At 46.9% G+C, this 27,902-nt stretch overlaps 1 pseudogene; it reads left to right on the plus strand.

Moving 5' to 3' along the window:
* The first annotated feature begins 3,737 nt into the window (after positions 1 to 3,737).
* LOC134553062 (myeloperoxidase-like) lies at positions 3,738 to 27,479 on the plus strand (annotated as a pseudogene).
* The last annotated feature ends 423 nt before the right edge of the window (positions 27,480 to 27,902 follow it).

The raw sequence follows: 27,902 nt of genomic DNA on the forward strand, positions 1-27,902 counted from the left end.
TGCTGCTGCTGTCATTTAGCCATAAAAGTTAAAGTTCTCTTTTAGTGTTACAGACTTTCTGTTTTTAAAGCTGGACAATCTGGTTTTGTTAAATGTCACCCCTGTGCTGCTGGGAAGTTTTCCTCCTCTACTTGCCTTTCTGTGCTGTAATTACTATTACTATTTGATGCTGTAATTACTAATTACTATTACTTCTCACTTTTATCTGTTTCATCCTGCTCACTCCCTCCCTTTATAAGTTCTGCCCTTCATCTATTGGAGCTGAAGATGCACTAGAAACAGTTCTTTAAACTTGTGCCCTGGACAAGGACAGATTGGCTTGTACAGGCTATTGGCTCTCAGTTTGTAAATAAATCCACAGTTTGAAAAACAGGAAAAATAAACCATTGGCAGGTGAAGAGGAAACCTTGTGCTTTTGAAGCTGTACCCAAATTAAGTCTTTAATCATTATCAAACTTGAGGCATCATGGTTCACACCTGGGATTTAAATGTCTCTACCATCCAAGGCCAGGTTAAACGGGGCTTGGAGAAATCTGGTCATGCCCATGGGATGGGGTGGAATGAGATGACCTTTAAGGTCCCTTCCAACCCAAACCAGTCTGGGATTCTGTGGTTCTGTGATTCCATGGTTTCTATGAGAACAAAGTGAAGGAGCTTGCAGGAATATCAGAGGTATCAAATGAGGAAGGCGAGGATGTTGCCTTTTGCCATTAGGGTGGGAAATAGGAATACAATAATAAACTCTTTGTTTTGTTTGTGTTGCTGGAGTTTAATGACCTTGTTCCTACAGCTACTTTTTAACAAACACCATCATGGGTTTACACAGCTCTGAGTTTATACTGGATTTAGGGGTGAAGATCTGCAGCCTGAACAGGACCAAGAAGTAATGTTAGCAATACCGAGAGCCTGAGAGAAAAGAAATCTGCATCTTCTCAAGATAGAGAAAATCTGCTGCTTGGTTAGATAACTAATGGATAATTATTGCCCTCGTTGCCTCGATGTCTTGTACACTGCAGAATGTACATTGGCCCTGGCAAGCAGAATACCCTGGGTTTTCTGGAGGCTCCAAAGGTTGCACTGGAACACCACAAATCCCAGCTGGAGGTGACATGGGACTGCTTGCCTGACATGTGAAAGCCTTGGGAACTGCACTTAGACCCCAGCAATGGACATGACATATAATGTGAAGGCAGCATTTGCCTACCAGGGGACTGGAGCCATGGGAGCAGCATGGAGCCACCTGCCCACAAGGACGTGTCCTCGAGGGTGGACAGTGTCGCTGTCCAAGGGCTGTGGGGGTCACCAGCCTGCCAGTGAGATGTAAAGGGAAATTCCTTGTCTGACCTGGTAATTCCTTGTCTCTAGCCTGGCAGTTCCTCTAGCACCACCTGAGCTGGCACTGGGGTCCCTTCCCAGCAGTGGCACCAGTGACCCCACTAGACTCCCCACACCCCTCACACTCCTCCAGTCAGACCACGTTTCCTCACCAGCTCAACCCCAGGTTTCCCACAGCAGAGGCACAGATGTCTGGATGCTGAAAATAATTTAATCTTGGTGTAACAGCAGAATAATTGCTTGAGTTGGTGCCCCTGAGCAGGGATCCAAACAAAGGAAGCCCTGGGCTTTTATACCCCCACAGTCAAAGCACAGGAAAATCTGGACTCATTGGCTCCTGCCATGTCTCTCAGCATCCCTCACCTGCCTGGGCACTGGTCCCTGTTGCTCCCTGCTGGGATAGGGCCTCAGTCACAGATCAGGTGGTGCCTTTGGGACTGCCAGGGTGACTCCTGGATGGTCAGACAGGGAAGTTTCTTTGAGTCCCTAATGGCAAAGATACTTGTCACAAACATAAAAAAAGTAGCAAAGCCACCCAGCAGATACCTGGACTTCTGCCTATGCACGTTTTGCAAGGAAAGCTGGATAGATAAGATGGAGCACCTGGCAGGGTGATCAGAGCCCCTCTGGTGTCGGGGCTCATTTTCTGCTTTAGGGGAGGACTTTCTCTCCTGTTTAGGGGAGAAATATGGACTTTGCATTTTCAGTTTCTGAAATCTTGGCCTTCACACATCTTGCTTTCTTTTTTTTTAATCTTTTTTTCCCCCCCACAGATTTAAAATGACATCTTTTGGGTAGCAGTTTCCTTAATCATATATGATTTTCTTTTATTTTAGTTTAATAAGAGCTGTGAAAATATTTGAACAGTAGGAAGGATTGGTTCCCTAATCCTGGGAGGTTTAAAAGGCTGATTAATGTAAAAAAAAATCAGCACTGTCTGTGGTTATCAAAAGCATCACCAATGTTCAAAGGATTAAATTATTTCACCTTCCCATTGGTCCACTGAAGTACAGTCCTTTTCCCTCCTGCATATCATAGAATCATGGAATGGTTTGTGTTGAAAGGGACCTTAAAGTTCATCCTGTTCTGCCCCCTGCCATGGGCAGGGACACCTTCCACTGTCCCAGGCTGCTCCAAGCCTCAATGTCCAACCTGGCCTTGGGCACTGCCAGGGATCCAGGGGCAGCCACAGCTTCTCTGGGCACCCTGTGTGAGGGCCTGCCCACCCTCACAGGGAAGAATTTCTTCCTAACCATCTGTCATAATTCACATTGAAATGAATTACATCATTCTACCCAAGAGTTAGTTCCTTTCTAAGTATTAGCGCAGCTAGAACTTTGGGATTGTCCATATTTCTGTCCATGTGATTTTGCTGGGGACAGCTTGACTCTGCTCTGTGCTACTGCCTCATTCCTTGTCCAGTCTGTGTCACCCCAATAATCAGCAATTGTTTCATAGGAATTTCCAAATCCCTGACGGGATGCAACTTTGTTTTGCCAAATAGCGGCAGGCCTACCACTTTTATATGTTGTATGTGGACCTCAGGATGCTCCACAAATGCTCTACTGGCAAAATGATCCATTTCTGGCTTCCCAAACCTTCAGAGATGTCAACCAACAACAACAACAAAAGAAGCTGAATTCCACCATGATCTTTTACCATCATAAAGCTAAGCTGATCTCTTTCACTTGCAGGAAAGAAATGTGTGTCTTCATTCCTTTTTTACCTGATTTTTCAAGAAGGAAGTCAGAAGGAATGGAGAAGTGTGCACTTTCTAGCTCATTCCAGGAAAGCAAACCAGCAGATATTTCCTCTTGACTCAGTCTGGTCCCAGGTTTTTGGCCACACCCGTCTTAGACCCAGCTAATTTCTGCCCTGGTGCAAGTGTATAAAGAACTGACCTCTCTCCCAGCCCTGCAAGTGCTGCAGAGATGGCAGGTAAGATCAGTGCATTTTCATTCTATATCTGCATTTGATATTTCTGATGTGGATATTGGTGCATTCCATGGGTGAACCCAAGGAGATGGGAGGCAGAGTGGAGTGTTGGGACCTGGCTTCATTCCTCCTTCTCCCCTGATGTGTATTTAATTTATTGTGAGAAGTGAGCAAAGACAGCCTGATTTATTCCTTGTGCAGAAATATCCTGCAATACATGATTGCGAGGAATAAGCAGCTTTCAATTCCCAGGAAGATGGTCCAAGAATTTTCATGGATTGTAAATGTATGATAACCTCTTCCACTGTGAGAAATCTGTTAGTTCTTCTAAATTTTGTCTCTATCCTACTCTAAACAATTAAAAAGTTGACTAAATTACTTAAAATAAATCTAGTTGCAACCTTTGGGCTTAAAATCTCCATTTGGGGAAGGTGCTGTGCCACAGGGGGAGAAGCTGGTGGAACAGATTGCACACATTTCTGCTGTTAATGTGAAACAGGGATAGAGACAAATTTCAAGGATCAGCAGGAGGACTCGCAGAGGTGGTTGAAAGACTGATGATAGGTGTGGCAGCTTGTTTTTTAAACATCAAGACAGAGGGGGCAGAGAGAGATGTGTGGGGTCAGGCTCCTTTCCACCAGCTGCTTGTGGACATTGCCAAAGACAGGATCCCAGGACACTGCCCTCTTCCAACTCCCCTTCCCAATATTCTTCACCACTGAGGCTGGGCTGTACCTGACTGCCTATTCTTTGGCAGCTACTGAGCCCAGTTTGCTGAGGGTCCCACCCCTCAGAGGTGCCCCTGTGTCCTGCCAACACCTACAGGCGCAGCCCCAGCCTGAGTCCCACAGACAGATGTGGACAGAGGTCAGCTCGATTTTATTCCTGGATCCTGAAAGAGATATTGAAACCAAACATGTCAATCTGTTCTGACCCTGCAGTGAAACCCTGCCCATTGAGGATTTATGTTGTATTTCTCTCTAGGCACAAACCCAAGGATGACTCTCCTGGGTTCCATCATCACTCTCAGCGCAGTTGGAACAATGGGCTCCTCGAGGAATGGTAGGTTCCTGTTTGTCTCTGGCTGCTGCTGTACTGAAAAGGGTGTGAATCAAAACTCAGCCTGAGTTCCCAATTAGACACAACTCAAATAAAGAATTGAAATATCCTGTAGATTGATCCACTAAAAATGAAGTTGCTACCTGAGAGATTTGCTTAAGGAAACTTCCTATTTAACCAACAGCCCATCCGTGCAAATCATCCTTTTATGACAGGGAACTTGGGGCAGAGATTGTATCTTCAGCATCTTCTTTGCACTTTTCCCTGGGGAAATGTCTGGAGCCCCGGGGCAGTTGAAGGAGCAGCTGAGGGAGCTGGGAAAGGGGCTCAGCCAGGAGAAAAGGAGGCTCAGGGAGACCTTGTGGCTCTGCACAACTCCTGACAGGAGGGGACAGCTGGAGGGGTTGGGCTCTGCTCCAGGGAACAGCAACAGGAGGAGAAGAAATGGCATCAAATTATGCCAGAGGTTTTGATCGGATACTGGGGGAAATTTCTTCATAGAAAGGATTGGGAAGCATTGAAACAGGCTTCCCAGGGCAGTGGTGGAGTCACCAACCCTGAAAATGTTACTGTGTATGTGGCAGCTGGGGACACAGTTCAGTAGAGAACAAAGCTTCTGGTGTATGTTATAATTGAGTATCCTCAGTTTCTGCTTTTTCTTCTTTTTTTTTTTTTTTCTTTTTTTTTTTTGAGCAGAGATGTCAGAGGTGGTGTCAGATTAATCTCTCCTGAGCATCATTACTGAGGCCAAGCAGTTTGTAGACACCACATATTTACAGTCTCGAAAAAGGCAAGTTCTTCCTGCATGACAGCCCCGAATATTTTAAGGCAACAAGATTAAATATGTGTGTGTTTTCTTCGTGTTTCAATGCATATTTATTATGGAGAAGCCTTAGTGCCAGGGCTCTCCTTGTCATAGCTGAAGGGATCCTTTTGCCCAGTTTGGCTGGATTCTGGTCCCAGGACCACCAACCATTACCTCCAAGTGTTGTTTCCTCACCTACACTGCCACGAGCACCTCTCACTAGTCCATAATGGTTCAGACATGCCGGACACTTGTGAGTCCTCTCCTGGCAGCAGCAGTTCTGCCCCTCTCTGGAGGGACTGGAGTTGTGCAGATGGACATCCTGTCCCAGATAAGTGTCAGTGGAAGTCAAACCCCAGTACCCTCTGTGGCTGGTTCCAGGCAGTGGGATGATTTGGGAAGGAGTCTCTCCACTCATCCTACAGAAGTAGCAAGACAGAACCATGGGACCAGAAAGAGATGGAATAGGAGCAAGGTTGTCCCTCTGTTCACAGAATATACCTTGCAACATAATACATGTAAAATTTTATCCAGTCACAGCTCATGGATCTGGATTTCCACATGAAAGAACAAAGTTTATTGTGACAAGGAAGTGTGACCACAAACTTGAAGTAGGGGATTACTGTGCACTGTTTGCCTAAACCTTCTGAGCAGATGTGCTGATGTGCAGACAGCTGGTCCTCCTGGGCAGGGCCTGCATGCAACCCCGCAGTGTTGTCACAGCTAGTTGCACCCAGTCCATCATGACAGAGGAGCTCCGATTTCAGAAAAGATGTTTCATGGAACTCTTCTATGTTCAGCTTAAAGAGAAAACTGGAGGAAAAGATTGTCAGCCCTATGGATTTCCTGAAGCACTTAAAGGACCCCATAGGAAGAACCAGATCTTCAGTCTATGCTGCTGATTACTTGGAAACTACTTTGAAACTCCTAAAAAGGAAGCTGCATCCCTCTGGGGAACAGAGTTTCAATGTCACAGGTAATGTGATTTAGACCAAAATGTCTTACAAAGAGCTAAATGTGCCACAGCACATGGCAGAGAACAGCTCTGCCATAACCCAAATAACCAAGGATAAAACCCTTCCCCAACAGGGGAATGAATTTGAAGGTTGCTCAGAGAAGACCAGACTCCTGGGTGTTTTATTCATCATCTTTGAGAATACATCTCTCCCATCCTTCTAAAAACAGCCCAACAATACCTGTAACAAACCTGGGACAAAGCCCACTAGCAACTGAGAACCCTCCATCTTCTTCTTCTGCTCCTCGCACCTGGGTTGTACCACTCTGCAGACTCATCATTTTGTTCCCAGATGGGGTAAAACCTTCCTGGTGATGATGCTCTCCACATTCCTCTGGAAAATTGCTTCATGTCTCCCCAGTTTCCCTAGTCCAGAGGGGAAGGCTGATCCACAAAAGAGTTTAGGCACCAAATTAACAATTCCAGTCCAGACGTTTTATATCCACAGCTCCAATTCAGGTGGCTCAAATGTTGACCTAGAACGCTGAGAAGCTGAAACAACAAAAGAAGAGTAGGATCAGATGTTACTTTACAGGGTTTCTCTTGCAGACCTGCTAAGCAGGAGACAGAAGGAGGTGATTTCCAAGGGCACTGGCTGCGACTACCAGACTCATTCCATTAAATGCCCAGAGAGGCATTTACTTTTACCCAACCATTACTGGGGAGTGCAACAACAGGTAGGATTTGTGTGTGGACAAGGAGAGTTTCAAGTCTATATTCTGAACCTGGGTAGATGATTCGTGAAAGTGCCTTTTGAAAGGGCAAGAAGAGTAAAATGCTCAGTTTAATGAGCCTATAACAGAGGATTCATTTCTACCTTTGCCTGTTAGGAGAAAGATGTAATTTCTTGAAACTCTCAGATTTGCCCCCACTGCCCTTTATGTGCTGCTTTGGATGAAGGAAAGGACTTCCTGGGGTAGGGGCAGGTAAGAAGTTGAGGAAATTTTGAGGCTATGACTCAGCCTCTCATTTTGCTGGAGCCTACAGGAAATCACCCCTTCACTCTTCCATAGGATAATACTAATTTCCCCAGCTGATTCAGATGATAATGTTCAACTGTTGATGTGTCTCTGTGATGATGAAGGATGGGAATTAAAGAAGACTTTAATCCTTGGCTCTTCCAACTTGTTGAGGGTTAGATTTGGTTTGGATTTTTTTGTTATAGAATTTTTTCCCCATAAGTTGCTAGGAGACTAACTACTGGGTGCTTGTGGGTGCTTGACCAAAACAAAGAAGTGTCCAAAGGAGTTTGCAGCACCAGGCTACACCTACTGGTTTTGGGTCTCTGGAAGTTTCTCTCAGAGGGGAGAGATAACACGAGGTTTTGGGGGAGGCTGTGGGAAGAGTTCACTGTCATCACTCTGTCCTGTCCTGGGAATTCTACCATCATCTGCTCATGTGCCCAGGAACCCTGAGCTCGCCTCCTCCTGCCCTGCTGGGCCGGCCCTGTCCTGCTGCCGCTGTTCCTTTGGCGCTGCTTTGAGGCTTTCTGCTACTCTGTAGCCCTGCCCAGCCCTGCCCTGCCAGGACATCCCTGTTATGAACGGAAAAAAAAAAAAAACAAACAAAAAACAAAAGAACCAAAACAACCACCCCACAACTGACCCTCTCCTGGCTAGAGTAACACCCCCCACACCCCAGACAATCTGAGCAGGGAGAGCTGCCCTGAAGGAAAGTTGCCTGGCAACTTTTCCCTACCTAATTGAAATGTGAAAAGAAGCTGCCCACACCTAGATAGCCCTATTGTCCTTTGTAACTACCTCATTTAGCAAGAGTAACTTCGGCTATGACCAGGACAAATGCATATGCATTTGGATATGCAGATAGGGCGGGGCCGCCCCCGTGGATCCTGGGAGGTTTTTTTGGGGGATACTGCACCCCGGGACAGGAAGCTGGATTCGTCAGAAGAGAATGGGATAGTGCCCTGGCTGAGCGGGGAGTGGATGCACCTCCTGGCCTGGTTTGAAGATTAGCCATGACCTGTGAGGAGCCTGAATGGAATGGGAACCGGCCAGCTGAGCTGACTGATGTAGAGAATGGGAAACTCTTGAAACTTTTCCCTGAGGGCAAAGAGCTGACTGCCAGTGCTCTGCCTTCTGATGGTTGACCAGAGAAAACTGCCAGCTGTTTCTATGGGAACAAGGACTCAGCATCCACTGGGACAGCACCTGCTCCTTCAGATGGCTGCAGTAGTGTGGAAAACTCCGATTGGACTTCGCAATCCTGCTGATGATTTTAATAATGAGCTGATCACTTTAATAAAGAGCTGAATATTAATAAAGGCATATGCCCTGTTCTTTTCAATTGGGGGCTCGTCCGGGATAGCCACGCCCACAAAGGACCACCCCCGAAGAAGACGATCATCTGCTTCGAGGGATCCTCGGGAATCGCTGGCTACCCCCGGACCTTGGCATCAGCGTGGGACCAAGCAGCACAGAAGAACGCAGGATCGGCCCTGGGATCAGCGCTGGATCGGCCCTGGGATCATTGTGAGACCAAGCAAAGGAGAACGCCAGATGGGTGAGATAAATCCATGGCGGAAATGGGAGGCGAGTGAATGAGTGCTTGAGTGAGATGGGGGCCGGCAGCTCGGACCCCCAGAGCGAGAGTGGACCCCCTAGTATCGCGTTTCCGGTCTCCCGAGAGGGTGCCGGCCGAGAACGGGCGGGAAGCGAATGGCATAGAAGAGTGACTGAGGCGCCTCCTTGGGGGAGGGCCCCATCGAGCGTGCAAAGGCTCTTGAGGTGTGAGGTAAGATCCTTGGCAGGGCAGGTGAGAGGTCCCTGGCAGGGCTGCCCCAGAAGGCAGATGAGAGATCCCCAACAGGGAAGGTAATGTCCCTGGCAGGGCTGCCCCAGAAGGCAGGTGAGAGGAGACCCCAGCAGGGCAGGTGAGAGGTCTCTGGCAGGGCTGCTCCAGAAAGCAAGTGAAAGAAGATCCCTGGCACAGCAGGATGCCCCATCAGGCAGGCGAGGGATGATCCCCAGCAGAGCAGGTGCAAGGTAATGTCCCTGGCATAACAAGACAAGATGCTCCAGTAGGCAGGCGAGAGAAGATCCCCAGCAGGGCAAGTGAGAGGCCCCTGGCAGGGTTACTCCAGAAGGCAGATGAGAGAAGATCCTCAGCAGGGCAGGTGAAAGGTCCCTGGCAGGGCTGCTCCAGAAGGGAATTGAAAGAGGATCCCTGGCACGGCAAGATGCCCCATCAGGCAGACGAGGAAAGATCCCCGGCAGAGCAGGTGCAAGGTAATGTCCCCGGCATGGCAAAACAAGATGCCCCAGTAGGCAGGTGAGAAAAAGTCCCTGGCAGGGCAGGTAGAAAGTCTCGGGCAGGGCAGGATGCCCTGACAGGCAGGCAAGGAAGATCCCTAATAGGGCAAGTGGGAAGTCCCTGGCAGGATAGGGCATGATTTCCCAGGAGGCAGGTGGGCTGTCCCCAAGAGAGTTTAAGCATATCTGGGCAAGCAAGTAAGATATCATTAGCAAGCAGGAAAGCAGGCATAAAGGTGAGGAAACAGACAAGAAAGCAGACAGGCAAGCAGGAAGGCAAGCAAGATTTATGAAAAAAAAAGGCAAACAAAAAGAGCAGCCAGATAAACAAAAAGGGAGGCGAAGGGGACTCGGCCGGAGTTCGGGTGTGAGGCTCGGCAGGACGTTCGACCTCACCCCGGCAGGGAGTTCGAGTCTCCTAAGCCTAGGGGGCAAGGGGGGCTTGGCCGGAGTTCAGGTGTGAGGCTCGGCAGGACGTTCGACCTCAGCCTGGCAGGGAGTTCAAGCCTCCTAAGCCTTGTAGGAAAGGGAGGCGAAGGGGACTCGGCCGGAGTTCGGGTGTGAGGCTCGGCAGGACGTTCGACCTCACCCCGGCAGGGAGTTCGAGTCTCCTAAGCCTAGGGGGCAAGGGGGGCTTGGCCGGAGTTCAGGTGTGAGGCTCGGCAGGACGTTCGACCTCAGCCTGGCAGGGAGTTCAAGCCTCCTAAGCCTTGTAGGAAAGGGAGGCGAAGGGGACTCGGCCGGAGTTCGGGTGTGAGGCTCGGCAGGACGTTCGACCTCACCCCGGCAGGGAGTTCGAGTCTCCTAAGCCTAGGGGGCAAGGGGGGCTTGGCCGGAGTTCAGGTGTGAGGCTCGGCAGGACGTTCGACCTCACCCTGGCAGGGAGTTCAAGCCTCCTAAGCCTTGTAGGAAAGGGAGGCGAAGGGGACTCGGCCGGAGTTCGGGTGTGAGGCTCGGCAGGACGTTCGACCTCACCCCGGCAGGGAGTTCGAGTCTCCTAAGCCTAGGGGGCAAGGGGGGCTTGGCCGGAGTTCAGGTGTGAGGCTCGGCAGGATGTTCGACCTCAGCCTGGCAGGGAGTTCAAGCCTCCTAAGCCTTGTAGGAAAGGGAGGCGAAGGGGACTCGGCCGGAGTTCGGGTGTGAGGCTCGGCAGGACGTTCGACCTCACCCCGGCAGGGAGTTCGAGTCTCCTAAGCCTAGGGGGCAAGGGGGGCTTGGCCGGAGTTCAGGTGTGAGGCTCGGCAGGACGTTCGACCTCAGCCTGGCAGGGAGTTCAAGCCTCCTAAGCCTTGTAGGAAAGGGAGGCGAAGGGGACTCGGCCGGAGTTCGGGTGTGAGGCTCGGCAGGACGTTCGACCTCACCCCGGCAGGGAGTTCGAGTCTCCTAAGCCTAGGGGGCAAGGGGGGCTTGGCCGGAGTTCAGGTGTGAGGCTCGGCAGGACGTTCGACCTCACCCTGGCAGGGAGTTCAAGCCTCCTAAGCCTTGTAGGAAAGGGAGGCGAAGGGGACTCGGCCGGAGTTCGGGTGTGAGGCTCGGCAGGACGTTCGACCTCACCCCGGCAGGGAGTTCGAGTCTCCTAAGCCTAGGGGGCAAGGGGGGCTTGGCCGGAGTTCAGGTGTGAGGCTCGGCAGGACGTTCGACCTCAGCCTGGCAGGGAGTTCAAGCCTCCTAAGCCTTGTGAAGTTAGAGAGTTCAAACAAGACTCAGCAGGGGTCCAAGCCTAGAAAACCTAGAAAGTTCAGACTTAAGTCGAAAAGTTAAGAGAGATACCCTTAGCAGAAAACAATGGGTGTGATTCATAGTAGTACGTGTCATAGCCAAGAGAGAGTTTTAAAAAGAGACAGACGAAAAAGTGTCAAAAGTGGGTTGCCAAGAAATTATATTCTGACCCTTTAAAGTTCAGCAAAGAGATTCAGAATGTTTAGTTGTGAGAGATCAGACAACCCTTAGTTATCTTAAAGTTTAGATTGCCAATCAGAATATTCCAGTTTAGATTGAAGCATTGTTAAAGTACTTCGTTTTTCCTTTTATTTTAAGGCCTAAAAACTGAGATGATGTTATAGTAAACAAGCAGACCCTTCCAAAAGGACAGTAAAGAAGATTCTCCCTAACATCCCCCTGGAACAATTGTCAGACCAATAATATCCTTAAAAGACCACAAAGAGTAAAATTACAAAGAGAGTAGTCATAGTGTAAGACCTGAATTCAGTAAATGTGTAACCACTTAAACCAACATCTCTAAGCCCAAGAAGACCCTGATGTAAAACCACTATCTTATGCAGCCTGCTGGCTAGAAAACTATAAGTAATGAAAATGTGAAAAGATGCAAACTCTCCCTCCTACCCCAGCTGTACCTCCAGTCTCTTCCTTAACCTCTCCAACAGTTCCCCTTCACCAATTGTGATACCCTCACTTCCCCACTTGGGAGTGGGAACCACCCCTGCCCAGTGTTTCTCTTGGCCTGTCTCCACTACTGCTCCCTCTACCTGGGGTTTTAGAGGAAGAGACAGATTACAACACCAAATCCAAAGCACCAAGAACAGAGGAGGTCTTTCCCCTTAGAAAAGTTCCTATAGATTAATTAAAAAGATTAAAATTTATAAATGCACCTTTGACAACCCCTGAAGCCCAAGACTCTAAGAAAGAGAGAGGGTTTAGTAGAAGCCCCCATTGGAATGTCTAACCAGCTAGACCAGCTTCTGAGGCCAAATAGTTATTTCTAGAGAGAGTTAAACTCTATTCTAATAGTTCTGTTCACTCCAGAAGAAGCCCGGATAGTCCAGATAAAAAAAAAAAGAAAAAAAAAAAATAGACTGTGACACCCAAGAGACCATAAGATACCCTTAATAGACACCAGCTAAAATTCAGACCAAGAAAAAAAAAAAAAAGCAAAGCATGAGAGACTATAGATCCCTGATAGTGAGAATCAAAGTCTACGGTCTACCTCTCAAAACTACTAGACCCAGTAGTTAAGAGATAACCAACTTGCCTGCAAACAGTTGCAGTAACAGCTACCCTAATAAAAGAAGTCTAAAAGGTTGACCCTGCAAAAGAAAAATTGCTAAGCCAGAAGACTTAACACTAGTTGACTGACTCTAAAATAATGAACACAAGTGACTTAGAATTAATCACCCTATGCAGTTTCTCGCTAGAGAACCCCTAGCCAATCTAGAACATGATCCAAAGTAAGAAGAAAATTAGTAATTGCAGACAAAGAGAAAGCAGAAGTGCTTTATGCTTTGTTTTGCTGCTGTCTTTAGTGAGAAGACAGCTTGTCTTCAAGACAGTGGTCATACTGAGTCAGTAGATATTTTTAAAGAACAGAATAGTCCTCCTGTTATCAAAAACAAAGTAGTCAGAGAAGTAGTAATTTGCTTGAATGCCCACTCACATGAAATCCATCCCAAAGAGATAAGAGAGCTAACTGATAAGTTTGCAAAGCCACTCTATCATCTACCAACAGTCTCAACTCACTAGTGAAGTTCTAGATGACTGAGAGCTAGCCAATGTAATTCCCATTCATAAAGAGTAGAGAAGAGCCTAGTAATTATATGCCAGTTAGCCTGACCAAAGTACCGAGTAGGATGATAAAGCAGTTTATACTGAGAGCTATTGTGCAGCACTGATGAGATAAACAGAGTATCAGACCCAGCCAGCATGAGCTTAAGAGAAGTAAGTAGTGTTCGACCCCACTAGCCTCCTTCTCTGACCAGGTGACCTGCCTGGTAGATACATGAAAAGTTGTTTATGTTGTCTATTCAGACTTCAGCAAAGTCTTTGACACTGTTTCCCACAGCTTATACAAGAACACTCTTTGCTAAGTTAAGAACTGGCTAGATACCCAAGCCCAGAGGGTAGTAACGAATAGTGCTGCATCCAGCAGGCAACCAGCCACCAGTGGTGTCCCTCAAAAGTCTGTGCTGAAGCCAGTTCTATTTATTATATTTATTAATAACACAGATGAAAATATTGAGTCCTTCATTAGTAAATTTACAGATGACACTAAGCTGAGAGCACGTGTCCATCTGTTAGAGAGTAAGAAGACTCTGTAGAGAAACCTAAAATGATTAGATAGATAAGCAAAATCCAAGAAGATAACGTTTAATAAGTCCAAATCCCAGGTGTTGCATTTTAGCCACAATAACCCCCTGCAACCTTACAAGTTGAAGGTAGTGTAGCTAGACAGTACCCAAGCAGAAAAAGACCTGAAAGTGCTAGTTGATAACCAACTAAATATGAGCCAGCAGTATGCCCTGATGGCAAAAGCTAACAATATCGTAGGCTGTATTGAGAATAATGTGGCCAGCAGAAGCAGAAAGGTCATCCTTTCCTTACACATAGCATTGGTGAGGCCACTTAGCATTGGTGAGGCCACTCCTTGAGTACTGTGCCCAGTTCTAAACCCCTCAGTTTAAAAAAGACATTAAGATGCTTGAGCGTGTCAAAAGAAAGCAACAAAGCTAGTGAGAAGCTTAGAACACTAGCCCTATAAATACTAGCTAGAAGAGCTGAAGTCACCATTCCTAGATGTGTGTAAGAAGAGAGTAGATGTAGCACTTAGTGACATCGTGTAATTAGAGTTAGACTTAATCCTAGAAGTCTCTTCCAGCCTAGTGATTCTGTAATTCTGTAACTAAAAAGAGGAAAATTATGAAAGTCTCTTCCAGGTGCTGCTCACCACACATACCGCAGTGTGAACTCCAGAGAGAAGTCAGACCCACGTTACCGGAGTCACAGGACCAGTACCGCCCCTGATGCCGAACCAGACCCAACAGGACCACCTGCCACCTCTTCTACGTAGACAGCAATTGAGGGACCAAGAGACCTATCCCTAGTTAAATTGTTATCGAGTGTGTCTTAATTCCTGATAAAAAACCCAAGTTTAAAGGCACCCCTCCCACATCTGCTCAGTCTCCCGCTGGGCAATTCCCCTAGAGAACTCCTAAATTTCTTTGAGCAGTGTCTACTGAGAGGATACACAGTAGGAAGCTGCAAGTTGATGCGGGCTACAGCCCGATCAAAGAAATAGAGGAGGGATTTGTTATGAACGGAAAAAAAAAAAAACAAACAAAAAACAAAAGAACCAAAACAACCACCCCACAACTGACCCTCTCCTGGCTAGAGTAACACCCCCCACACCCCAGACAATCTGAGCAGGGAGAGCTGCCCTGAAGGAAAGTTGCCTGGCAACTTTTCCCTACCTAATTGAAATGTGAAAAGAAGCTGCCCACACCTAGATAGCCCTATTGTCCTTTGTAACTACCTCATTTAGCAAGAGTAACTTCGGCTATGACCAGGACAAATGCATATGCATTTGGATATGCAGATAGGGCGGGGCCGCCCCCGTGGATCCTGGGAGGTTTTTTTGGGGGATACTGCACCCCGGGACAGGAAGCTGGATTCGTCAGAAGAGAATGGGATAGTGCCCTGGCTGAGCGGGGAGTGGATGCACCTCCTGGCCTGGTTTGAAGATTAGCCATGACCTGTGAGGAGCCTGAATGGAATGGGAACCGGCCAGCTGAGCTGACTGATGTAGAGAATGGGAAACTCTTGAAACTTTTCCCTGAGGGCAAAGAGCTGACTGCCAGTGCTCTGCCTTCTGATGGTTGACCAGAGAAAACTGCCAGCTGTTTCTATGGGAACAAGGACTCAGCATCCACTGGGACAGCACCTGCTCCTTCAGATGGCTGCAGTAGTGTGGAAAACTCCGATTGGACTTCGCAATCCTGCTGATGATTTTAATAATGAGCTGATCACTTTAATAAAGAGCTGAATATTAATAAAGGCATATGCCCTGTTCTTTTCATCCCTACCACTCCAGCTGCCACCCAGCGCTTCTGATACATCTCATCCACCAGTCTGTTATGAACGAATTCTCAGTGAGTGTGGATGCTCCAAAGGCTGCCCCTGTGTAGCTGCCGTAGCCAGAGATGTGGCGGGGTTATGTCTCCAGAACTCCTGAGACTGCTGCTGCCACCCCAAGCCCTGACAGATCCGCTGCCGGACCCCCGCCGCCATAGGTGGGGCCCTGCCCTGGGGAGATGCCTTGGCGGCCGCCCGGAGCCGCTGCAGCTGCTGGTGTGGCGGCCCTGCCTCCCCGGGAAGCGGCGGCCCCGCTGGGCGGCTGAGAGCTGTGGCTGTTGTCACAGCTCCTGCCCCCGGAAAGCGGGGGAGTGCCGAGCGTGGTTCTGTGGAGCTCTGGAGGGGGCAATGGGAGGCGCCGGTGCTCCGGCCTGTCAAAGACAGGCGATCCCCGTCCTTGGCGGGGCTGGGCAGCCATCCTGCGGGTCCTGCATTCCTGCATTAGCATGTTAAAAGCAAGGTGATTGTCCATTGTGCCTAATGTAATCGGAGCTCACCTAGTTTCCCCCCCATGCTGCCTACTTGAGCCGGGCGTATGCAAATAAGACGAACACACAGCATGCTGGGAGAGAGTTCTTTGGGGATGAAAGGCACCCCAAAATGGAAGACTGGACACGGTGAAAAGATCCAGGTGGTGCCCTGGCCAAGGAAGGAGTGGACGCACCCCCCTGGCCTGGTTCAAAGACTCGCCATAACCTCTTAAGAGTCTGAATGGAATGGGAGTGAGCCAGCTCATGTGACTGAGAGAGATCATGAAGAGCTGACATCTGCTCCTCCGCACTTCCGTGACAGACCTCCACTGCTCTGCTTTCTCATGGTTGAGCACAGAGAGCTTCTAGCTGTTCCTATGGGAATGTGAAATACAAAGTTATGTTTCGTGTCAGGGAAATGAAGAAAATCTGTGTAATCATAGTGATGGAACACAGCCATGGGACAGTTATAAAGATGAGTTCTAATAAATAGCTGAGGAAAGCATGGAAGGAAGTTTTTGAATAAATCTTTTGCTTGCAATTATCTATTATAAGTCTCAAGCTATTCTGCAATTAGTGTTCTTTAATTATAACTTTAGAAGCTTGCTTTGTATTAAAGAATTTTAAACTGTAGTTTTAGAGTGCAAAAAGTTTTTTTTTAGACAAAAGAAGGAAATAAGGAGGGGGCTCAAGCCTCACACAAGGTGGGAAAACATCCTGGACATGAAGATATGACTTCAGCTCACTGATTTATGGCTCCTGGAGAGGAAAACTGGACATCAACTTTGGAGATGGATGGACTTGAAAATAGAGATGGGACCCCCACATCTGGAAGCCAGATCCCACCACCTGGAAAAACATATCCTGGAAGTACATCCTGGAGTATTGAAATATCAGAATAGATCACAATGGTCCATAGAATTATACAGGAGAATCTATAGATTTATGGCTGTTAGGTATTGAATTGTGACGTTAAAACTAGAAATGGAAACTGCTGAGAAAGCTTATGAATATGTATAAAATACCATCAAAACCAGCAATGGGTGTGCAGTTGGAAGGGAAAACCCCTACCACTGTACCCAGCGCTGCCTCTTTGCTCACACTTTACCATGTTAATTAATAAATTATTAAATTGCTGCTTGATATATTGGCCGTGTCAAGCGTCTCATTTTTAACAGGAACAAGGGCTGGGCATCTACTGTTTGCAGTGAGGTGATCAGCTGGGACAGCACCTCCTCCTTTGGATTGCTGCAGCGGTGTGAAAAGCTCCTGCCGGACCCTACCATCCAGCTGATGACTTTAATAAAGAGCTGAGTATTAAGAAAGGCATATGCCCTGTTCTTTTCAAGCCCGGGATTATTTTTTCCACCACTCTAGCTTGGTGCTCTCGGAGTCCTAAGAGATCAGACTGCCTTGGTCTTTGTGAAACCAAAGCCCCTCGAGGTTCTTGGTTCTGTTTATTATTAATGCTGTAGTTGTTATTGCTTGTTTGCCTTGTTAGACACACTAGTAAAGAACTGTTATTCCTATCCCCATACCGCTGCCTGGAAGCCCGTTTAGTTTTCAAAATTAGAAAAATTTGGAGGGAGGGAATTTGAATTCTCCATTCCAAAGGAAGTCCTGCCCCGTCCCTAGCAGATACCTGTCTTTCAAACCAAAACACAACTTTATCTGAGGAAATTAGTTCTTCAGCTTTTTTTTTTTTTCCACATAATTTCCCTCCAGATTCAAAGCTGAGATCAAACATTTATTTCCTTTTGTGTTTTATTTATTTATTTATGACCAGAAAACCACCAAATTCCTACTCTGACAATGGCAATCAAGGCTGCTTGTCCTGCTGTGTCAGTGCCAGCCCCTAAATCTGCGTGGGACTTGCATCCAGTGGGCATCTGGCATGAAACAGATGTACCAGATGTGATGACATAGCACAGCTCTGCATCAGTGTGTGGGGATCTCACACTCATTGGGATTTTCCAATGTGTTCCCATGGATTCTGGGGCCTACAGCCCACAAGGACAGCGTTGTCTGTCCCAGGAAGGGTGTGGAGACTCTCACTGGGGACATTCCGGGACTATCTGGACACAGTCCTGTGCCATGTGGTCTGAGATGACCCTGCCTGAGGAGGGACATGGGACCAAGTGACCACAGTGTGGTCTCTTCCAGTCTGCCCACTTGTGGGATTTTGTGTCCGTGCTGATTTGAGACTCAGTGTAGGGTTGTCCTTGGCCTTGTTGGGCTGGCAGAGAGGTGAGGAGGCACTGGGCTTGAGGGATCACTGTGGTGTTAATATTTTCCCAAGGATCTTGCTCAGCTTGAGGTGCACACCATGAGAACAGTTTGTCTGCAAGGACAGAAATAACAATCAGAACAAGACCCTGGTGGTTCTGAGTCCTTAATATTTGATGGAATTGCTTTGGCTCTGGCACAGTCATTTTCCTAGGACATGCTCTTATTTCACAGCACACTGATGTAAACACTGGATACTCATCTCCTTTTCTAGTGCAGAATCCTGGAATCATTTAAGTGGGAAAAGACCTCCAAGACCATCAAGTCCAATCTTTGACTCATCCCCACCTTGTCAACCAGACCAGAACCCCGAGTGCCACATCATATAGACAGACATTGCCCGAGTTTTTGCCTGCAGGGCCACAGATCATTGGCTCAATCAGAATTATTGTTCTTCTGAACACAAAATGCTGACTTAAGCAATTCAAACTTCTTGGAGCAGTGTAAGACAGCTCCATAAAGGCCACAGCTGCAAGCTGAGAGGGTCTGTGTAAAACCTTTCCCAAGGAGCAGGCTTGGCACAGATCCCCACAGAGGTGGATAATCTTCATCCTTGGAAGCTTCCAGCCTCCAGCTGGACAAGACATGGCCACACTCATCACACTTATGGCCCTCCTATGAGTCTGATTTTGAGAAAGCACTGAAGACAGAGGGGGTACAGAGATTTAATTGCCAGATAAAATTAATGTAGGTTTAAATGACAAATAAAATTAATAGAGTGACACAAGGTACCTTTTTCAAAAAAGTTGATTTTTCTCCACAGAAATAACCTTGGTATAATTTGTTTCTTGGTGTTTTCCCAGTCTCATCCCTGTTACCAGAGTGCTCAGACATGGAATAAAGGGCTCTGAAATGTTGGTTTGTACAAGGCTGCTGATGTTTGAAAAAATAACAGAGGTTGTTTTTCTGGTGATGCTGCAGAAATCTCTCCCACCTGGGGTCCTCTAACCATGCCTTCGCACTCTAGCTCCCAGCCCTATACAAAGATGGAGCATCTGTTCCCAGAGGAGCAAGTGAAGGAAAGTGCTACAATGGATTCCCACTCCCACTGGTGAGAGCTGTTATCCTAATCCAGCTGTGAGTGTGGACACTGTCCTCAATGCAGAAAGGAAGCAGTGGCAGCATCTAGAGTGTAAATTGCTTGATCTTTGATCTCAGGCTGTTTTTCCACAACTGAGTTATGGCTCAGGTTAATATTTTTTTGTTGGAGACAGACATGAGCAAAAAGGTTGCAGATGCTTCCCTAAGCAGTTTCCGAAGTATGCATCCCAAGGGTTGCTGCAGTCAGTGCTCAAGGACACCAGGAGGTTTGTACAAACCACAAGGCTTGGAAGTTCCTCAGTCATGTTCCTGACTTTCTGGTGTTCATGAACAAGTTTCAGCTGGAATGGGTTTTCCATGAAGCCAGGTTTGGCTGAAGGACTATGTAGTCCACTTTTACACCTGATTGGACAGAGCTGGGGAATGACATGGAGCTGTGTAATGCTATAATTAACTCTTAGTAATTTATCTAAGATCATCTTGTGCATGATCTACAACTACCTAGAAGGAGTAGGGGGGGTTGGCCTCTTCTCCAAGGGAACAAGTGACAGAACAAGAGGGAATAACTTCAAATTGTACTATAGGAGGTTTAGGATATTAGGATAAATGTCTTCATTGACATAGTGGCTAACCATTGAAGCAGGATCTCCAGAGCAGTGGAGGAGTCAATCCCTGGAGGTGTTCAAAAAAATGCAGATGTGGCACTTTTCAATGTGGTTTAGAGGGAATGAGGATACTCAGTCGAAGGCTGATGATCTTGGAGGTCTTTTCTGACCTTCATGATTCAGTGATTCCACAATCTCACAGTGGGGGTTCAAGTGAGAGGCAAATCCACCATGGCAGAGACAGTCACATTTTCATTTTGGTTTTCTGCAGGTTTGAAAAATATCCAATGAGATTGCTCACACAGCCAACAAGAAAATCACTGCAGACCAGCAGCTCTCGCTGGTCTTCATGCACTGGAGACAGTGGATCAACCACGACATTGACTTGGCCCCTGCCAGGGGGAAAGGAGCCAGCCTGGAGCTCCAATGCCACACCAGCTGTGCCTTCAAGCCCCCCTGCTTCCCTGTGAAGATACCCTGACTCTCACCCATGCCACACTCTCTTACAGCAGCAAAAATAAAACCACAGGACTTTCAGACACATCACTTGGCTCGTATTTGCCTTAGTTGCCCGCTGGCGACCGGCGGATGCTGAGCTCCCACACCTGCATGCCATTCATGCAGCCAGCCTCTGTGCAGCCCTGGCACCTTCCGCCGGCAGCAGCTCAACGCCGCCACGTCCCGCATCGACACCAGCACGGTGTGTGGCGGTGACGGTGCCCTGGCAAGGAGTCTGAGAAATCTCACCAGCTGTCACGATCCGATAAGATGGTCGTGATGGTTCGCTTTGATTTCAAAGTGCAAAAAAGAGGCAAAGAGAACTTAGTTTAACTAAAATCAGTGTATCTTTTATTGATACCCACAATGTGCAATAGAGGAAAAGCGAAAGAAAGAGAGAGAGAGAGAGAAAGGAGGGGTTTATAGCTACTGACAGCAGACTGGAGTCCTCATGACACCAGGCCAATAGACCACCTTCGCAGTCCTCATGGTGTGTGCCAATAGATCCGTCTTGTTTGCCGGGGAGGCCTCAAAGGTGGTAAAGTCGTGGGGAGTCATTACAGTCTTTTTTCAAGGCGACGGGCAGCTCGTCAGGAGGAGTAGTAGACAATGTAATGTAATTTAGTAGGTTAAATGTTGTGAACAATGCAGTCTTTCTTGCTCTGCTTGAGGGAACAGGTACAGCAAAGGTACAGCACAGTCAGTCCAGAACACAGCTCAGCAAACACGGCCCAGATACTGTGACAGTCCCATTGTTTCTGCACGGGTCTCTGAGGGGACATCTTGGTGCAGTGAATGCACCTGCGCGAGAAACCTGGATCCCACCTCAGTCAGGCCAGAACTCCTGTGTTGGGGTTTTAGGGTCCTTGTGGTCTCAGCCTCTGTCCTTGTTTGACAGTCATGAGGCAGATGAGGGATCTTTGGACTGTCTGTTACACCAACCAGCTGGGTTTGATGGCTGTGAACCAGGATTTCATGGATGCAGGGCTGGAATTACTGACCTTCGAGAACACAATGCAGAGTGTTTGTGTTCTCACCAACAAGAGTGCCAATATCCCCTGTTTTAAAGCAGGTAAGGTGCAGCTGGAGGGTTGTTTTCAGTGGGTACTAAAGTTAAAAAGGGACAAATATCACTTTATAGGATCCTTGTGGGTACCTTCTAACAGAGAATATTCTGTGATTCTGTGATATTTGAATGAAGCATTTCAAGACATGACTACATAAGGTGAAAGACAGGGAATCCTCCCCCCAGTGGGAAAAGAAAAATAATCAAGCAATAATTGATTAATAAACATAAAAATTATTTTAATTTCCTAGAAGAATTACAGCAAATTGTTCTTCCTCTATAAAGTCTTTTCAAAAGCAGAAGAAATTTTCAATAGAATAGCTACCAGTGCTTAAAACATCTCCAGAGCATTTTTTTCTTCTACCTAGAATTCACCATTTATTACTTGAATGCCAGTTAGCAGCTTGTCAGCACTGACAGGCTGAGAAAGTTGAGGCTATTCAGTGTGGAGAAGAAGGCGTTGTGTGCAGACCTCACAGCACCTTCCAGAATCTGAAGGGACTACAGGGAAACTGGAGAGGGATTGCATCAGTAAATGTAGTGTGAGGACAAAGGCTTCACACTGAAAGAGCGTAGGTTAAATTAGATAAACAGAAGAAGTTGTTCCTTGTGAGGGTGGTGAGGCCCTGGCAAAGTTTGCCCAGAGAAGCTGCGGCTGCCCCTGCTGGATCCCTGGCAGTGTCCAGGGCCAAGCTGTCCAGGGCTTGGAGCAACCTGGGGTTGTGGAAGGTTGAAATGGGATGGGCTTTAAATTCCCTTCCATTCTGTGATTCTATGATTCAGTTTTCAAGACTAACAATTAAACACTTTTAAGCAATCAGTTGATTAATTAACTAACCCACCCTATATCAGAAAAAAAGTCTAGATGTTTGTCTGAAATTTAAACAAACTGAGGACAAACACAGAACTTACTCAAATTTGAAGTGATCCATCATAGGCATAACAAAAAACAACAAAAAACAAACAAACAAACAAAAAACCAAACAAAACAAACAAAAAAACCCCATTATAAATGTGAAGCTTGCAAAAGCAATCATAAGAATACAGAGTATTTTGATTTCCTCATTCTCTGCCCATGAGAGGTTCTCCATGCTGAGTGAGGAGATGCTCAGTGCTTCTTCCATCATCTCACAGAGGGTCTTCACTGAGTCCCCTCCAGTTTTCATAGAATCACAGAAGGGTTTGGGTTGGAAGGGAACTTAAAGACCATCCTGTTCCAGCCCCTGTCATGGGCAGAGACACTTTCTACTACATCAGGTTGCTTCAAGCCCCATCCAGCTTGGCCTTGGACAGTTTCAGGCATCCAGGGGCACCCACAGCATTATTGCCAGGAACATCACCACTTGTTACTTGTCTGTCCTAACATAAAAATCTGCTTCTGAAATTGAAAGCAATGTACAGAATTCCTAAAATATTTTCATTTTAGGTGACAAACGGGTGACAGAAAACCTGGGACTCTCTGCAATGCACACTCTCTTTGTCCAAGGGCACAACTGTCTGCCTACGAGCTGGGGAAATTAAATCCCCACTGGGATGGAGAAAAGCTTTACCAGGAGAGTCAAAAGATTGTGATTGTGTTGGGGGTTAGATTTGTTTTTTTTTTCTTCTCACAGAATTTTTTCCCATAAGTTTCCAAGAAGCCTTGATGACTACTTAGCCAGAACAAAAAGGAGTACTTGAGGGATATGGCAGCACAAGGCTACACCTATTGTTTTTGAGTCCCTGGGAGTGTCCCTCAGAGGGGAGAGATGATGAGCTTTGGGAAAGGCAAAAGGACAGATCTGGGGAAGGGGAAGGCACTCTTGCTCTCAGCGCCGAGGAGGACGGTCAGGCTGCCCTCTGCCTCTGTCTCGTCCTGGGAAATCTATCGTCATCTGCTCCTGTACCCGGGAATCCTGAACTCGTTTTCTCCAGCCTCCCCCCACCGCCGCTGCTTCTTCAGAGCTTTGAGGTTCCCCTGCTACTCTGTAGCCCTGCACTGCCCAGCCCTGCCGGGACACCCCTGCTGCTCCAGCTGCCAGCGCAGAGCTCCTCATCTCATCCACCAGCCCGGGACTTTCCTCCCTTCCAGCTCGGCCTCTCAGAGTCCTGCAGGGGCGCCAAGATCAAACTGCTCTGGGCTTTTGTAAAAGAAAGCCCTCAAGGTTCTTGATTCTGTTTATTATTGATGCTGTAGTTGTTGTTTGTTTGTCGTTTTGTCATACATACTAGTAAAGAACTGTTATTCCTACCCCCATACCTCTGTGTGAAAGCTCCTTTGATTTTTTTTAATTGGAATAATTTGGAGGGAGGGGATTTGAATTCTCCATCTCTAGGGAGGTCCTGCCCCCTTCCTAGCAGATATCTGTCTTTCAAACCAAGACAGATTGCCATAAACCGGGCACTGATTGCTGTTTATCATCCACACACTTAGAAATGGTTTTTCCTCCAGGCAAAAGGAGGAAAATATTTTGCTGAATCAATGGAGTTGATCAATTTGTGGGAGTTGGAAATTGTGAATGAGCATGGTCCACCTGAGACAGCATAGATAGCCAGAGCTTTTTAATGCATAATGTTACTAATTTATCAATTATTTATTATATTAATGTATAAATTAATTATTGGATAAAATAATTTCACATTTAAAAATAATTTAAATCCATAACACCAAACTTATTCATTGCTACAGCTCTTTTTTCTGAAGATCTTAATGAATTCTGCTGCAGAGAGTCCATGTTCATTCTCTATACTTGACTTTTGATGCCATTTCTGCTGCAGCTGCTGGTAACTTGTGCTTTTTCAGATCATAACATACAGAGATTACCTGCCACTCCTGCTGCCTGAGGAGACCAGCAGGTGGATCCCTTTGTACAGTGGTTACAATGAGAAGGTGGACCCAAGGGCCTCAACTGGTTTATCCCTGCCTTTCCAATTCGGCCTTTTGTGTCCCATTTGAATGAGAGCTTTCAGCCTTCGAGTTCTTCCTCTCATGTCCCTCTCCATTTGACCTTTCGAGCTGCATGGAGAATTATAATGGAAGGTAAGAACATGAAGCAGTGGTCCCGGTCTGGTCCTGAGGTGGAGATCAGCTGGTCAGGCACATGGAGTTACAGAATCCCAGAATCATTTAGGCTGGAAAAGATTTCCAAGACCATCAAGTCCAACCTGTGACCCTCACCTTGTCACCCAGCCCGAGGACTGAACACCATGTCCATTTCTTGGACACCTCCCAGCTCAGCAAGACCTGACAGTGAGATGTTCCACATCCACTCATATGGTGCAGCTGCTCCTGCTGCTCCAGGAGGCAGGAGACTCCCTGTGCCAAATCCACTAAAGTCTATGTCAATCAAAGCTCTTACGTCCCCCTATAATCCAGAGACATGGACAGCTCAGTTTAACTGAGCTACAGCAGCATCATTCCTTCCTAGATGTGCCCATCCCTCTTCCTGGCTCTAAATGGAGTTATGGGGTCCTGCAACTACACAGCTGAGATCTTCAGCTAAGTCTTTCCAAGGAAGACAAATGTCTCTTCCAAAATGAGTTAACTAATTATGAGAAATATGTGCACACATGTGCAGCCAATTTTCTTGTGTTTTGCTCATACTGTCTCCTTAATTGCTATGAAAAAGACGTGGGTAGTCAGACATGAATTAATTCTGTCACTATATTTAATGTTTTAATAAATGTCAATTAATAGTGAATTGTAAACAAAATCCATTGCAAACCCTAAAACCTTGGACAGACCCCCAAGCACCAAGACATAATGGAGCCTTGCAGGCTGAGGAGCAGACTTGGAAAGGGACTGGTGGACAGCAAGTGGATTTAGGAGTGTGGAAGGAAAAGCTGAGGGATGGGGAGGGATAAGGAATTTAGTTACTCTGTGAGGTTTTATTTGCTGGCACCTGCAGACATATACAGATTTGTGCAGGTACCACTGTTAGGGTGGAGAGGCTCTGGCACAGGGTGCCCAGAGAAGCTGTGGCTGCCCCAGCCCTGGAAGTGTCCAGGGCCAGGTTGGACAGGGCTTGGAGCAACCTGGGACAGTGGAAAGTGTTCCTGTCCATGGCAGGGGGTGGAATGAGATGGACTTTAAGGTCCTTTCCAACCCAAAACTCTCTATGATTCTCTGATTCCATATACACATGGTGAAATGAAAATACGGAGATGAAACCACACCCAGCCCCTAGCTGGGTGGGGTTTCAGCTGTATGAAAGTGACCACCAAAGCTGCACCTTGGCACAAAAAAAATCTTTCCTTGATTTGCAATGTCTGCAGGAGGCATCGACCCCCTGATCCGGGGCATGGTTGTGGATCATGCAAAACTCATGAAACAGAATGAGCTGCTCATTGAGGAGCTCTGGAACCACCTCTTTGAACAGACAGAGGTGATGGGTCTGGATCTAGGAGCCGTGAACATGCAACAGGGAAGAGACCACGGTCTTCCAGGTAAGGAGACACAAATCCACACCTTCTGTGAATAAGACCTTTCTTTTCTCCTGCTGCTTAACCCATGAATGAACTAAGTTTTTACTATACTAATGGGAAGAACCAGTACTTTGACCTTCACCTTGAGGGTGAAGGATGAACAGACTGTCAAGCTCAGGGAATAAAAAAATTCTGGATTATAAAAATCTTTTTGTGAGACATTTGCAACAAGGACAAAATGCTTAGAAATGAAAGATGATGTTTGGGATAATGTAAGAAAGAGGGTAAGAGACAGTGGTGTATTGCAAAGAGAGTGTATGTGTGGTACAGAAGGTACAGACACAAGTGACCAAATTCAGCTTTCACATGGGCTTGGACAGGTCCTCTGGGCTTTGTTCTTTGCTCATCAATCTTGTTGTGTGTCCCAGACAAGCCAGAGTTCTGAGCAGAAGTGACTTGCACCCACAGGTGGGTCTGCCCTAGGTGCTAGGGAGAAACAGGTGCTCTTGGGTTAAACACAACCAAATTTCCTTTTTACTAAGAATTTAATCCTAGAAATTTTGCCTCCCAAAGTGGCAAGGACTGATACATTCACATTCAGCAGTAGAAAGATATAACCAACAGGATGAGATTTAGTGTACATGTGAGAAAGACCTTTGAAAATGTTATGTTTGTTGGGACTGCCTGGACAATAGCACTTTCCAGATCTTTTGCCATGAGAAGAAGCAGGCAGTGTTCATGGGCTAAGAAAGGTGCTGTGGAGATGTGGTGGTGGGTCCTAGTCATCTGCTTCTCCTGCCCTTGCAGGTTACAATGCCTGGAGTGGCTTCTGTGGGCTCTCCCAACATCAAACTATAGAACTAAACTACCCAACCCCAAACTATAGAAACTAAAAAATCTGAGGTGCTGGGCAATCCCAAATTGGCCAAGAAGTTCATTAATGTATATGGGACACCATAAAATATCGACTTCTGGATTGGGGCAGTTGCAGAGCCATGGTTCCCCAGGGCAGAGTTGGGCCCCTCCTGACCTGCATTATTGGCACCCAGTTCAGGAATCTGCGTGATGGGGACAGGTAAGAGATAATTCTCTGTGCAATTTTTTAGGGGGAAATGCTGATATTTACTGTGACACACTAATCCAACCCATCTACAGCACTCCAGTGAGTGCTCCCAGCAAGGCTCACCCCTTGATTTTAGCCCAGTTGCCAAAGGGCTGTTTTTTGCAGTGTGTTTATCTAGATTCGCGTGGCTGAGGCACACCAGATCCAGATCATGAGGGATCTGCTGTGGCCTCTGCCTGAGGTGACTTAGCTCTCAGGGCATAAATCCCTGCATCTCAGCAGCCTGCTGATGCTCTGTGGAAGAAGCAGGCTCTCTGCACTGGCAGAATCCAGATCTGTTCACACTGGAGACACCTCTTTCTAAAGGGGTGTGCCTGGAGAAAGTGGATCTAAGCAACATTCAGACTTACCTCGGTCAGGTTCCCATCTCTGCAAGTAACCAGAGATTATAAACTGCTTCTGAAAATTTCATTGCAGATTCTGGTGGGAAAACCCAGGAGTTTTCACTCCACAACAGTTGCAAGCATTGAGAAAAATCTCAGTGTCAAGGGTGATCTGTGACAATACTCATATCAAAAAGGTACTCAGGGATGTGTTCATGATCAACACTTATCCTGAGGACTTCACTGATTGCCAAGAGATTGACGTGCTTGACCTCTCATCCTGGAAAGATGAGCCTGAGAGTGCCACAAAAGGTACCAGTGGTCTGAGATATGTCAAAAATAATAAATGTGCTATGAGGCCTCTTCCAGGCTTAAAAGAATGAAAGAATTAAGGTGTCTGTCTTCTTACCCCTAAAAGAAGATGACTGTTCATTTAGCTACATTCAGACACCACTGGAGGCAGAAGTGCTGTTAATTGGGTTTCCAAGCAATCCATCATTTTCATTATCCCTTATTCCTTGCCATCTGCTTCCTTTCAAGCAGATGGGAAATCCCTCAAAATCCAGCCTGTTCTGGACCTTGGAATGTGTTCTTTAAAGAGCTTATTCCAGAACAACCGTAGTCTTTCCTGACAGCAAAGTTGTTGATGAAAAAATAACTAGAATTAGCCAACCTGCTCCAAGGTCTTACTCTGCTGCTCCAAGTTCCTGCTCTCCTCTCATCTTCCCCAAAGCTTTAAATCAGTTTAAGGTATATCTAGAGTAGTTTTGACACTGTATGGCCTCACACACCAGTAGCTGACACAC

The sequence above is a fragment of the Prinia subflava genome, chromosome 8, assembly GCF_021018805.1.
Source record: "Prinia subflava isolate CZ2003 ecotype Zambia chromosome 8, Cam_Psub_1.2, whole genome shotgun sequence".
In the NCBI taxonomy this organism is placed as follows: Eukaryota; Metazoa; Chordata; class Aves; order Passeriformes; family Cisticolidae; genus Prinia; species Prinia subflava.